We start from the raw sequence: 14,198 nt of genomic DNA, 5'->3' as shown, positions 1-14,198 counted from the left end.
TAATTTTATTTATTTAGACAGGGCCTCACTAAATTGCTCAAACTGGCCTCAAACTTGTGATCCTTCTGTCTCAGCCTCCTGAGTCGCTAGGATTATAAGTATTTACCACTCTGCCTAGCCTTACGATTTTGATCAATCTTTTCCTAATTTAAAGACTCCCCCCACCACCACCAGTTCCTTGGCAGGCTGCTTGAAGTGGTATAATGACAAGCCATGTCTGTTACAATGCCCACTGGGATCTTCTCTGAGTCTTCTCCGAGGACTCATTTAATTCTCATTCACACATCAATGACCCCATAACTTCTTGAGCTTTCTATTCATGAAGACTGAAACATCCCTCCTTCCCAACATTCACACACATCACTTGATAGATTTTGCATTTCCGTGGCTCTTAATGTCCTCAGTTATCTGTTTCATTTACATCTGGAGTTTGATCTTGATGGACTGTGCATTTTTTTCCAAATATAGGCATTTCTTTTTTTTTAGGTTTTTTTTTTTTTCTCTTTTTCCAAAAAACCTAAAAGACCCTTTACACTCTGCCAAATCATGGTCTGAAAATAATAGTGCTTCTCCAAGTGTTAGAGCAGAGCAATCTAATCCCTGAACTACTCAAAAATATTAGCAACCTTTTAAACACACAGACACATGTAGAGTCAAAGACATAAAAACTTCAGTCAAAAACAAAACCAAAAATATATGGTAACTATTGAATCAGATTTTTTTTTATATTTTTTGATTCCAATTTTTTAATTTGTTCTCTTTAGATATACACGACAGTAGAATGTATTCTGATATATTATACATACATGGAACATACTTTATACTAATTAGAATCCCATTCTTTTTTTTTTTTTTTTTTTGAGGACTGCGGATTGAACTCAGGGGCACCCAACCACTGAGCCACATCCCGAGCCCTATTTTATATTTGATTTAGAGTCAGGGTCTCCCTGATTGCTTAGCACCTCACCATTGCTGAACTCTTGAGCGTCCTGTCTCAGCCTCCCAAGTAGCTGGGATTACAGGTGTGTGCCACCATGCCCGGCTAGGATCCCATTCTTGTGGGTGTACATGATTTTCACTGATGTCTTCATCTATGAACATAGGAAAGTTATGACCAATTCATTTTACTATCTTTCCTATTCCAATCTCCCCTAGATTTTTCAAGAAGTGAAGTTATTTTTAATTTGAGGAAGGACTGACGCTGCTGAGTTAGGGTGGCAACATAGGAAGGCAAAGTAAGCACCACCAAGAATATCTGGTGCAGCTGAACCAAGGAAAGTGTGGGGTGCATGGCCATTGATGGCTTGCCCATTTGACTGTGTGTCTTATACTTTGCCTTCACCTGTTCTTAGTTGGAACCCAACTTCAGTGCGCTGGGAGAAAGATACTTGAACCAATGTCAATTTCTTATCATATCAAAACAATTCCCTCATTTCGCATTATAAAATCATGCTATTTTTAGCTGATGTCTAATTCTAGTAGATCAATTCTCAAGGATGCTTCAGAAGTAAGTGGACATTGAATTTCACCTCCTTTGTACGATCACTACAGCTGGGAGTTTTCATTTTGCATATTCTTCCTGAAGAAGTATCTGTTGTCCAGTCCTGAGTAGCCTTCTGTATGATAAAACTTTATTTGTAGTTTTAATCATTCTTGTAATCTTAAGAATCATGTTGACTATTAAAAATTTCTATTTCATGAAGGCACCTCAGAGTTAATAAATGTATAAACACACACACACACACACACACACACACACACACACAGTTCTCTACCTAGGTCAAAGGCAACCATGTCTATTCAGTTGTTCAAAAATATTGGTATTGACTACTGACTGTGAATGAATATCTTTCTGTGGTTCTGTAATCAGCATATCTTAACTAGCTGGTCACCTTTATACATGGTCAGTAAAGTCCACTTCTTTGATAAAGTCCTTACTGACATTATCCCAGTTCAGCTTTTAGCTGAGAACTGCAACCAATTATCAAATTCTGTGATAGTTTTAACTACTCTGAATCCAATATTCAGACAGTCATTAAAAAAAAAAAGTCTGGGGTTAGGGATGTAGTAGACTGTTTGCTGGGCATGTGCAAGGTTCTGGATTTGATTTCCAGGATCACAAGTAAAAAAATAATAATAATCTGATGATGTCAGTTTTGTTTAGTACTTTAGTGAATATGCATTTACTTTGGAAATAAGGAAATTTATTTTGTATGTACAAGTCCTAACTATTTTCTCCCAGATAACCTTAGTTTACTGATGAAGAGAGTATGGTTTGGATGTGGTTGTCCCCCAAGTGTTCATGTGTTGGAAGTTAGGCTCCCAGTGTGGAGATGGGAGAGGTGGTAGGAATGTTCAGAGATGGGGCCCAATAGGAGGTCCTCAGGCCACTGGGGGCGCTGCCCTTCTGAGGAATTAAGGTAGTCCTCAAGGCACCCAAGGTAGTTCTTTTTTTCTTTTCTTTTCTTTATTATTTATTTATTTATGTGTGTCATTAGATGATTTATTTCTGGTATTAGAAATTTTACTATGGTGTGCCTTCATGTAATTTTTCTTATGTTTCTTGGGTGCAAGTTTTGTCAGTCTTTCTTTGAAAGTAGAATTTTTCATCAAAGTTTTTGGGAAAACTTTTAGCCATTGTGTTGACAGCCACAGCCCAAGGGGCCCCAGCAAACATCTAGCTGCCAACTGATTGGCTCCTCTGTGGTGATGCTCATTGGGTTGTTTCCCCGCCCTTTCAGACCACGGAGCTGCTCATTGGGGGACTTTTTTTGGCTCCGCCCGCAGGACCCAGCCAATAGGCCTCAAGAACAGGAGGAGTGGGGGAGGTTGAGAGGCTTGTGGGAAGCCGGTGGTGGCAGTTGGGCTCTGAAGGTTTTCCTGAAGAGCTGTGTGGTTTGGCGTGTGTTCTAAAAATAAAGTTCCTTTCTTTTGACAAGTGGCTCCTGAATTGTGCCCAGCCAGACTGAGGCACATTGTATTCTTTTTTTTTTTTCCCCCTCTTTCTACATTGTTTTATTAGTGCATATTGATGGGATTTGTTGTTACCTGTTCATACATGCAAACAATAAAACAACATACTTTGGTCAATATCACTACTCAGGCACTTCTTGCTCGTCCTTCCCACTTCCCACCCCCTAGTCCCTTCCTTTACTGATTTCCCTCTGATTATCATGGAATTCACACCTCACCCCCACACACATCTTTTTTTTTCCTTTTTTCCTCTTTAGTTTCCACATTTAAGAGAAAATGACCCTGACCTTCTGAGCTCGGCTTATTTTACTTAACATAATGGTCTCTAGTTCCATCCATTTTTCTACAATTGCCATAGTTTCATTTTCCTTTATGGCTGAATTAAACTCCATTGTGTGTATGTAGCACATTTTCTTTATCCATTCATCCATTGATGGACACCTCGGCTGATTCCCTAGTTTGGCTGTGGTGAATAGTGCTGTTACAAACATGGGTATGCGTGTATCACTCTAGTGGGACAACTTTAACTCTTTAGGACAATTACTGAGCAGTGGTATAGCCGGGGCATATAGTGGGTTGATGCCTAGTGTTTTTGAGGAACTTCCCTGATTTCCACAGTGGTTGTATTAATTTACAGTCCCAACAATAGTGCAAAAGTGTTCCTCTTTCTCCCCCTCCTCTCCACTGAGTTCATTCTTACAAGGAGGAATTGCTATAAAAGCCTGATCCTGACCCCTGAATTACTCTCTGGCTTTCTGCCTGGCCATGTGGTCTCTTGCTCCCATGTCTACTGGGCTGGTCAGCGCTCTGTCCCTCTAATTCCTTAGAGAGTCAACTCATAGAGAAAAGGGTTATTTGGGCTTATGGTTTTGGATACTGTGGTCCACGCTTGGTTGGACCTGTTGCTTTTGGGCCTGGGGCGAGGCAGCCCATGTTGGTGTGAGTACATGACAGAGCAAAAACACTCGTTTCATGGCTGTGAGGGAGAAAAGGAAAATGAGACTAAAATTGTGTGATTCCCCTTTGAGGGCGAATCTCCAATAACCTAATGACTTTCAACTAGGTCAAACCTTGTAACATTTCCACTGCCTCCCAATAGTATGAAGATCAGGACAAAGCCTTTAATATGTAAGACTTTGGGGGACATTTCAGATCCAAAAGATAATATCTGCTAGGATGCCATCTGCTGGTAGGCCCTCACCCAAAGCTTGAACAAACGAGGCCATCCTATTGTGGGTTTTCGGCCAACAAAACTGTGAGCTAATTAAATCTTTCTTTATACAATGACTTGCCTTGGGTATTTTGTTATAGTAACAAAAAACTGACTAATACCAGGAGCTTGGATTACTTCTACTTCTGGTTCTTTCTACTTAATTATTGTGCCCTCTGTACCTTTCTGTTCTGTCAGGCCATAATAGGATGGGAGAAGTGGCCCTTGGGCAGAGTCCTTAAATATTTCTTAGGAACTGTGTCTGTGCTCTGTTTCGGTAACTACAGCCATTTCATGAAAAGTTTTAAATCATGGCTGTCCAATTACTTTTGTGGATCTCTCATGAGGCTTGCTTCCTTGAGGCAAGAACTTACTATGTTTTCCAGGCTTTAGAACATTGAGGGGTCTCACATTTGAGCAATTTGTGATTGTGCTGTGGAAAGTCAGAGCTACAACCTTTAACCTTGGATTCACTAAAAAGTTCTCCTTGATCACGTGGCCAGCCTTACCTGAAAGAACCCCAGGAATAGTTACTGTTCATTTTTCTCTTTCAAGGGAAGCATTCTTCCATGAGATTCTACTGCCCTGCATAAGAAATTCAGGATTCCTCAGGCCTCATTATGAAGAGGATTCCTATTCACTCCTCTTTTCTATATTAGATCTGTAAAGTAGAAGGTAGAACACAAACTTAGGCATGAATTAAAACATGAAAATTAGCAGTTACTTCCAATCAAAATAGGGCTTTCTGGGCCCTATTCAGGATTTCTTCCTGAACTTTTGCAACATCAGCAGTTTTCCAGCTCAGATCCATTATTCTTAGCCTATATAGAGGTCATCTGGTACTTTAAACCTTGAACCCTAAGGCTCTCTGAGAATATTATTCACTGTCCACATTTATACTACAAACTCTGTGTGCAATAAAAGGAGGTGGAGAGATAGTTTTGGTAGGAGGCAGAGTGAAAACATGATCGAGAGATTAGCCTCCAGCTGCCTAAGAACCCAGTCTGTGGGGTAGTTTTATTTGCTAAAGGCTTAGTCTACAAACTTCACTACATATTAGAATCACCCTGAGAGCCACAGCAAACCCATGGCTTCCAAACTTCGGAGTGCATCAGAATCACTGGAGGTCTTGATAAAGCACAGATTGCTGGGTCTCTTTTCCAGTTTTTGATTCAGTAGGTCTGGGGTCTTGCAATTTCAACAGGTTCCAAGAACTACCAGCCAAGAGCTCTATTCCAATCAAGGCACTGTACGAATTCCATCAGAAACTCTGGAGATAGTGATACTGCCTGTCGAGGCAAGCATATAAAGCAGGGTTTACTTAAAAAAGGGTAACATAGACTTCTCTCAGGAGGGAGAAGGGAGCCATAGCTGGTATCCTAGTATCCCAAGAATCGAGGTATTCTGCTTTTTTTTTTTATATGTCCTAAGCTTTCTTTGTTCTTCCTCCTGCCTTCTCCCCCTTATGTTTCTCCTCACTGTCTGCATGACCAGGCATTTGACTAGGCCTAGGAAATGCTCGGTGGGAGGGCCAAAGGGTAAGGAACAGGTGAGCTGAAGGGGGAAGGGCAGGATGCTGCAGCCCAGGACACATTAATTAACAACTTTATAGTTCCCTGAGTGTGTGTGTGCGTGTGTGGGGGGGGGGGGCAATTCCTGGGACAGGTTACCTTAGCAACAGGTTGGAGCAGGGGGAGGTTCTTGATAAGGATGGAAGAAGGGCTCTGAAGGAATTAAATCTCAATCCCTCAGGGGACTGACTCCAACTTGCTGGACTCACTCAAAATTGGCCTCCTTGATGCGACCTGACTCAATTTACCTATCTATACTGACTGCCTGTCTAATTCTGTCTTCAATAGGACATACATAGGTGGTTTAACTTCCTGGGTGATTTAGATGTGCAGTTAAGTTAGGGAACTATGTGGAACTGAAAGACTTATTAGAGAGAGGCAAGGCATCTAGAAGATAGCCTATGTGGAGAAGTGGAAGTAAGTGGGAACTCAGTGTCCTGGCCCAGCCTGGGACCCCAAAATATGCTTTCTCTCCTCGGTTTCTCTGCCGGCAAGGCATTTCAGTCTTTTGGGGGGTGCTCTTCCCCTAAATATTCCTGAAGTCTTCTTTAGCTTTTCTGGTTTCAGACATGTTCTCAGTAATGTTCCCTCAACCATGTGTCACAGCTCCTTAAAGGCATTGAACTCTTTATTTTTAATACTTCTATCTAGTCTTTTCAGGGAAACTTACACAGTCCCTGATTATCAGCATGGATTCGTACAGTTTATGAATTCCCAGGTATACCTAGAACCCTGATTCCTCTGTAGGGTTCTCTCCAAATGTACGGACCCGCCAGCCCCCACAGATAAATTCTTTAGGTCTTTGCACATCAGTATGCAAGAAAGATCTAGGGTTGCAAAGGCTCTATTTTTTCTTTTCTTTTCTCAAGAGTTTCCACCGTTCTACTGGCTCTTTGCAAAAGTTGTCATAAACTTACATAGAAGTAAGCACTCTCTACGCTGACCTTAATGTCTGTGGCGAAGAATAACAGTTGGAGATGGGAATAGCGCCTCCTAGCGGAATCTAGCACTGAGGCACCGCTGGGTAGCTGCAGTGAGAGGAAGACTCTCAGCCAGCTCATCCATCTTCAGGACTTGACTGCATCGTTGCCCAGAAAACCTGCCTTTAAGTGTGTGGTTATAAACTCTGGGACCTTAATATTTGTGGTTTATTCTATTCTGTGGAAATGGCAAGTAGCATGGAGTCTGAAGTTAGATCATTTCTGTGGATCCAGGGCAAGTCTGTAATTGGGGCTACAACTAATATCCACCTCCTAGGGCTATGTTGAGATGGAATGTGGAACAGAGCGAGTGATCTCTATTTGCATTAATTAGCCTCGTATTTTTCCCTAAACATAAATTTTATGGTGATAGAATCTTATGAATAAATGTTAAAATTTCCTTAAGAAAAAACAAAAGTGAACTTTCTTATCAAAAAAGTACAGAACATGGCTGGAGTTGTGGCTCAGTGGTAGAGCACTTGCCCAACATGTGTGAGGCACTGGGTCAATTCTCAGTACCACATATAAACAAATAAAGAAAATAAAGGTCCATCAACAACTAAAATATATATTTAAAAAAGAAGGCAAAGAACATAAACATTTGGTTCCTTACATATAAAATGCTAGTCTCATGTAGTGTGATTACATATATGTTAGAATAGATTAGATTATATATTATATATTATATTATGTATTGTAATATTATTATATATTATAATAATTATATAATGATATTACATTATGTTATATACAATGTATTATATATTATAATATATTGTTATAACATAGAATATATTATTATAATAATGTATCATTATATTATGTTATATTATATTATATTATATTATATATAATTTAATCTAGGTGGATCCCAACGCTTAGAACTCTGAAGGTGTTTTAAAAAATTCCTGCAGAACTGAGAGGAGTTGTATAGAGGGTTCCACGTGATAGAAGTAAGACATAAGAACAAGTTACATGTGCACTCTTCAGGTTTTGAAAAAATGTGCCATTGTCTTTAATAGGTATTAAATGATGCTCACAGGGTAGTAATTCCAATGATTTCTAATGCTCTCAAATATCAAACTCTATTTTAAAAGAAAGAAATTGGATTGTAACAACTCCTCCTCCTCCTCCTCCTCCTCCTCCTCCTCCTCCTCCTTCTTTTTTAATAGCCCATCCTAAATTTAGACTGCCCCAATTCTTCTTGTTGTTTGTCCATTCTAATTTATTTGTTTTAATTGTTTTTAAAAATTTCCTGCCTTATGTGGTGGCTCATGGCTACAATCCCAGCTGCTCCAAAGGCTGAAACAAGAGAATGGCAAATCAATGCCAGCTTCAGCAATTTAGTGAGAACAAGTCTGAATTTACACTTTCCTTTTGGCTTGGCTTCTCTTTTATCTCTTTAAGGGACAAAGTACTTGAAGAAACACCCAGTATATGCCAGGTTTGGTGGCACATGCCTGCCAGCTACTCAGGAGACTGAGGCAGGAGGATCACAGATTCCAGGCCAGCTTGGGCGGTTTAGCCAGATCTCATCTCAAAATAAAAAAATAAAAAATTGAAAAAAAAAATAATGCTCAGTGGTTGAGTGCCTCAGTACTAGAGAGGGAGAAAATTTTAAAAAGAAGAGAGAGGGAGGGAGGGAGGGAGTAGAGAGAGAGAAAAACAGAGAGAAAAGCAGAGGAAGGAAGGAAGGAAGGAAGGAGGGAGGGAGGGAGGGAAGAGACCCAACATGTATGTTTTCAACACTTAATATTTCTTTCTGTAGTGCTGGGGATTAAACCCAGGGGCACACTACCACTGAGCTACATCCCCAGCCCTATCTTCTTTTTTTCGTTCTTCTTTTATTTTGAGACAGGGTTTTTTCTGCATTGCTCAGGCTTGTCTTGTAAACCCCCTAGTCTCTACCTCCAGAGTGGCTGGGATTACAGTCATGAGCCACTGTGCCCGGCCACCATGCAGATTCTTTGTAATATTTGAGCCACTGCCACATAGTGCATTTTATTTTTCAAATATTCAAAGAATTTTCTTACTTTTAAATGCTAGCTTATTTCTTCACTTGAATGCGTTTACACTCCTAGTTTAAATCTCTAGGTCAAATACCATTTCTCCCAAGAATTTTTCCCTCATTGTTCTAACAAGAATGCCATATTCTCTCCACTTGAATGACGAAGCGGTTAATAAATTTAAATTCTACGGCTTTTAAAGCACAGGTCCTGTTTGCTTTGCGGATTTTGCTTTCTTTTTTTTTTCCTGTTCACATCTGCTCCCAAAGACGATAAATCATTTTTAGTCTATTTATATCACTGTCACCATTGAGCTCATTGCTCTCTATACAATAAAGGTTCAATACCTACTAGTTAAATAAATAAAAGCTGTTGCTGAAACCGCAAACTGTTAAAAAAAAAATTATTATAGTACAGCTGAAACGTGTCCTTGGAGATGATTGTAATTCTGAAGAAAATTGCCTCATTAATTTATTTACTATAAGTGACGTCTCACATTTCTTGGCTCCTTCCCCACTGTTAATTATTTCTTTATTGGAAAAATCTTGACAAATACATTTAATTTTTTTTTTTTTTTTACTTTTAGTCAGGTGTGGTGGCGCATGCCTGTAATTCCAGTGGCTTGGGAAGCTGAGGCAGGAAGATCGGAAGTTCAAAGCCAGCCTCAGCAACTCACTGAATTCCTGTCTCAAAATAAAAAAATAAAATGAGCTGGGGATGTTGCTTAGTGGTTAAGCACCCATGGGTTAAATCCCTGGTACCCTTCCCCAATCTTTACTTTTTTTTTTTTTTTTTGTGGTTGTAGATAAACAGCATGCCTTTATTTTATTTGTTTATTTTTATGTAGTGCTGAGGATTGAACTCAGTGCCTCATGCATACTAGGCAAGCGCTCTGCCACTGAGATACAGCTCCAGCCCCCATTCTTTACTTTTATACAAAAATTTATACATATGGAGGTAAAAGTGATTCTTTGCAATGCTCCAGTCTCACCATAATAGAATCACCATTGCCAGTTTGGTGTTTATCTTTCATCACTATTTCTTTTTTCTAAATTTTGTTTTATTATGGGATGAACACTTACCACAACACATTTCCTCCTCCTCAAAAAAAAAAAAAAAAGGCAAAAAAAATTTTTGGTACTGGGGATTAAAGTTTTGAACCCAGGAGCATGTTACCACTGAGCTACATCCCTAATCCTTTTTATTTTCTATTTTCAGACAGGTCTTGCTAAGTTGTTGAGGCTCACATAAAATTGGTGATTCCCCTGCCTCAGCATGCTGAATCTCTGAGATTAGGGATGGGCACCACTGCATCTGGTTGTCTGTAAGTTTTTTGTATGATTTCTGGAGAAATGTATCTTCAAATCATTAATCTTATTTTAAATCAGATTATTAATTTTTTTAAACCATTGAGTTGTAAGACTTTCCTAATTTTTTTTGGAAATTAGTCCCTTATCTAATATATGGCTTGCAGATATTTTCTCCTATTCCATAAGTCACTTTTATATTTGGTTGTTTCCTTTGCTGCATTGAAGATCTGCAGTTTGATGTAGTCCCATTTTTCTATATTCGCCATTGGTGCCTGTGCTTTTGGTGACATATCCATGAAATTCTATACTTTTTCTTTGCCTCCAGGTACACAGATGCAGGTATCAATATCTACAGCATTACTTAATTTTTTAAAAAAATATTTATTTATTTATTCTAATTAGGTGTATATGATAACAGAATGCATTCTGATTCATTGTACACAGTTGCAGCACAACTTTTAATTTCTCTGGTTGTACACCATGTAGCATCACACCATATGCATACTCACACATGTACCTAAGGTAATGATGTCCATCTCAGTCCACCATTTTCTTGCACCCATGCCCCCTCCCCTCCACTCTCTCTCCTTTGCCCATTCAATGTTCCTCCATTTTTCCTATCTCCCCCCACCCCCTCATTATGGATCAGCATCTACTTATCAGAGAGAACATTTGGCCTTTGGTTTTGTAGGATTGGCTTACTTTGCTTAGCATGACATTCTCCAACTCCATCCATTTACCTGCAATTGCCACAATTTTGTTCTCTTTTAATGCTGAGTAATATTCCATTGTGTACCTATACCACAGTTTCTTTATCTATTCATCCATTGAAGGATATCTATATTGCTTCCACAGTTTAGCTATTGTGAATTGAGCTGCTGTAAGCATTTATGTGGCTGCAATACTATAGTATGCTGATTTTAAGTCCTTTGGGTATAGATCAAGGAGTGGGATAGCGGCGTCAAATGGTGGTTACATTTCAATTAATTCATTTTTGTAGGAAAAAAAAAAAAAATATATATATATATATATATCTCTAACTTACTTTTTATAAACATATGTATTAGTGCATTATAGTTGTACACTATGGTGGGATTTATTTTGACATATTCATATACATACAATATAATTTGCTTCATTTTAGTCCCCAGTACTTCAGCTTTCCCTCCCCTCTTCCCTCCCCCAGTTTTCTTCCTCTACTGTATTTGTCTTCCTTCAATTTATTTATTTATTCTTTGACAGGTTTAAAAAAATTAATTTTCATAAATTAACACACATAATAATGGGCATTTTAGAGTCATAAACTACCAAACAGAAAAGGAACTGCAGGGGCATCATGTATGCCAATGTTACCAGAAATGTACAAATTTCACTGAACTATTGACTATGATAATATAAAAACACTTTAGGCAGCTACTTATCTTGGCTCAAGGAGATGCATCCTCTCATGGAGAATTCAAATCCAATTCAGCACCAAGAAAGACTTGTGAAGACAGTTAACAAGCATCAAATCTGAGCATGCTGTGCTGGATGGCAGGCTACATGGGGACCCCCACGTCACAATCAAAGTTCCTGCTGTTCAACATGTGGCTAGATGGTAATATTAAACTGTGATTTTAATGAAGTTAAGCCTTTCCCCCTAGTCAGCTTTATATAGAAGTTCAGTTCAGGCAAGTAATCCTCTCCTGGCATGAATCCAGGCAAGGACACTTCCTACGTCTGGCCAATTATTGATACTTTGGACATAGCCATCCACAATGTGGTTATTTAAGAGGTCCTTTCCAAGATACCAGCAGAAAAGTTTACAGACAAAATAAGGGTATTAAAGAAAGCACCAAGTGCATATTTCTCTCCCCACCCCAGGCAATGGGAGAAAAGCATCAGTGCCCCAAAGTTGGTATTTTGCAGATCTTAATGTACATGGTACTTATGATGCAGTAGAATCGCAGCTTGGAGATGGGGGCTGCACTGCAGCCTTGCACCTGCTGCCACAGTCCTGCATAGTTGCTGCTGCTGTTTGCCTGGTGAGCAAGGGATGAGCCATTGGGAGTCAATGCCCAGAGATTGAAATCTGGAATTGACTTCAGGTTGGCTCTGATGCCCATGCAAAAGACCCTTTCAGGCAAAATTGTGACAAAGTGTCATGGTTTTCACAGCTCTTGGAGGAGCACTGAGTTTTGGGATCACAATCTGAGTTTCTGAGCTCTTCAAGCTCCAAGTAAGGCAAACACTATGTATCTTTTCACTGTACCTCCCTCAGCTGTAGCTCTTAAGAATAAGGTTGGTAAGAAAAAGTGGACAGTCTGCTTTAAAAAGTATGAGGTATGTTCAAAGTAATAGAGATATAAAGTTGGAAAGGAGACTGCGAAGGAAAAAAAAAAGAAATAGAAGAGGAGGAGGGGAGGTAAGAGATGGCCAGTATATCTGAAAACTCAAAAAATGGAAAAGGAGATGGGCAGAACCCTGATTGGACCTGAGATTTCCCCCTTCTTTTCATAAACATGAAAACACTTAACCTTCTGGAGGTGTAATAGTTGAATAAACTGTAATTAATGGCAGCTTCCCACTACTTGGGGAGGGAAGTCTCCATACTCAGAATTGTATCAACTTCCAGCGCACAACAGACCTCCTGTAGCCCTAGGCATGTGACATGCCAGCAGCTGACTAATGTCTCTCATTGTGGTCAGTGACCACAGGTTCTGAGGAGCATTGGCAGCCCTAAGGCTGGCTAGGTCAGTGGCAAAACTAGATATGAAGACAGGTGTGACTGAACTCTGACCGAACCTTATAGCTCAGTTGGTAGAGTGCTTGCCTTGCATGCACAAGGACCTGGGTTCAATACCTAGCACCACACATATTCACAATAAAACAAAACAAAACCCCCAAAATATTTATTTATTTTTAATTGGTGCATTATAGTTACATATAAAATTGGCATACACTGTGCACTATGAAATTACATGCACATAGCATAATTTGATGAACTTCACTCTATAACTTAGTTCTTATTATTTATACTTAAACTATTTGGGAGTGCAAAATGTACTTTTTCCCTTAATATCATATATCATCATATTTAAATGAATCTTCTATCTTTTAATTGTCTATTTAGTAACAATAAGAGCTATTACTTTTAACTGTGCATTTATATAAGACATCTTCATAATTTGGGATTAGGTATTTGACATGTCACAAATTCTCTTACCTAGATTGTCATTTAAAACATGAAATGTGATATTTATTTTGCTATATGAAAATCTTTACTTTTTAGCTATCAGATCTATTGCTCCTTTCCCTACTGGTTTCTGAGGTTGTTAACAGGCTAAAATGCCTTCTGGAAATAAAGCTTAACTTGTGTGTTGCCGATTATGTCCTCTCCTAACACCCTCCATTCTTTGTCACATGTTTCTTAGTTATGTCTCTCACTTGCTAAATAGATGTGGGGGTAATGTAGAAGAAAACCACACTCATGCTAACGAAGAGTAGAAGAGAGAGAACTCAAATTACTAACATACGGGATGAAAAAGGCAATATCACAACAGATGCTACAGAAATACAGAAGACAATTAGAAATTATTTTGAAAACCTATATTCCAATAAAATAGAAGATAGTGAAGACATCAATAAATTTCTTAAGTCATATGATTTGCCCAGACTGAGTCAGGAGGATACACACAATTTGAACAGACCAATATCAATGGATGAAATAGAAGAAGCAATCAAAAGACTACCAACCAAGAAAAGCCCAAGACCGGATGGGTATACAGCGGAGTTTTACAAAACCTTTAAAGAAGAATTAATACCAATACTTTTCAAGTTATTTCAGGAAAAAGAAAAAGAGGGAGCTCTTCCAAATTCATTCTATGAGGCCAACATCACCCTGATTCTGAAACCAGATAAAGACACCTCAAAGAAAGAAAACTATAGACCAATATCTCTAATGAACCTAGATGCAAAAATCCTCAATAAAATTCTGGCGAATCGCATACAAAAACACATCAAAAAAATTGTGCACCATGATCAGGTAGGATTCATCCCTGGGATGCAAGCCTGGTTCAATATACGGAAATCAATAAATGTTATTCACCACATCAATAGACTTAAAGATAAGAACCATATGATCGTCTCGATAGATGCAGGAAAAGCAT

Source organism: Marmota monax, unplaced genomic scaffold, assembly GCF_021218885.2.
Source record: "Marmota monax isolate L192 unplaced genomic scaffold, Marmota_monax_Labrador192_F-V1.1 WCK01_AAM20220418_F8-fsc00427, whole genome shotgun sequence".
NCBI lineage: Eukaryota > Metazoa > Chordata > Mammalia > Rodentia > Sciuridae > Marmota > Marmota monax.
Note: the sequence above shows the minus strand (reverse complement) of the source record.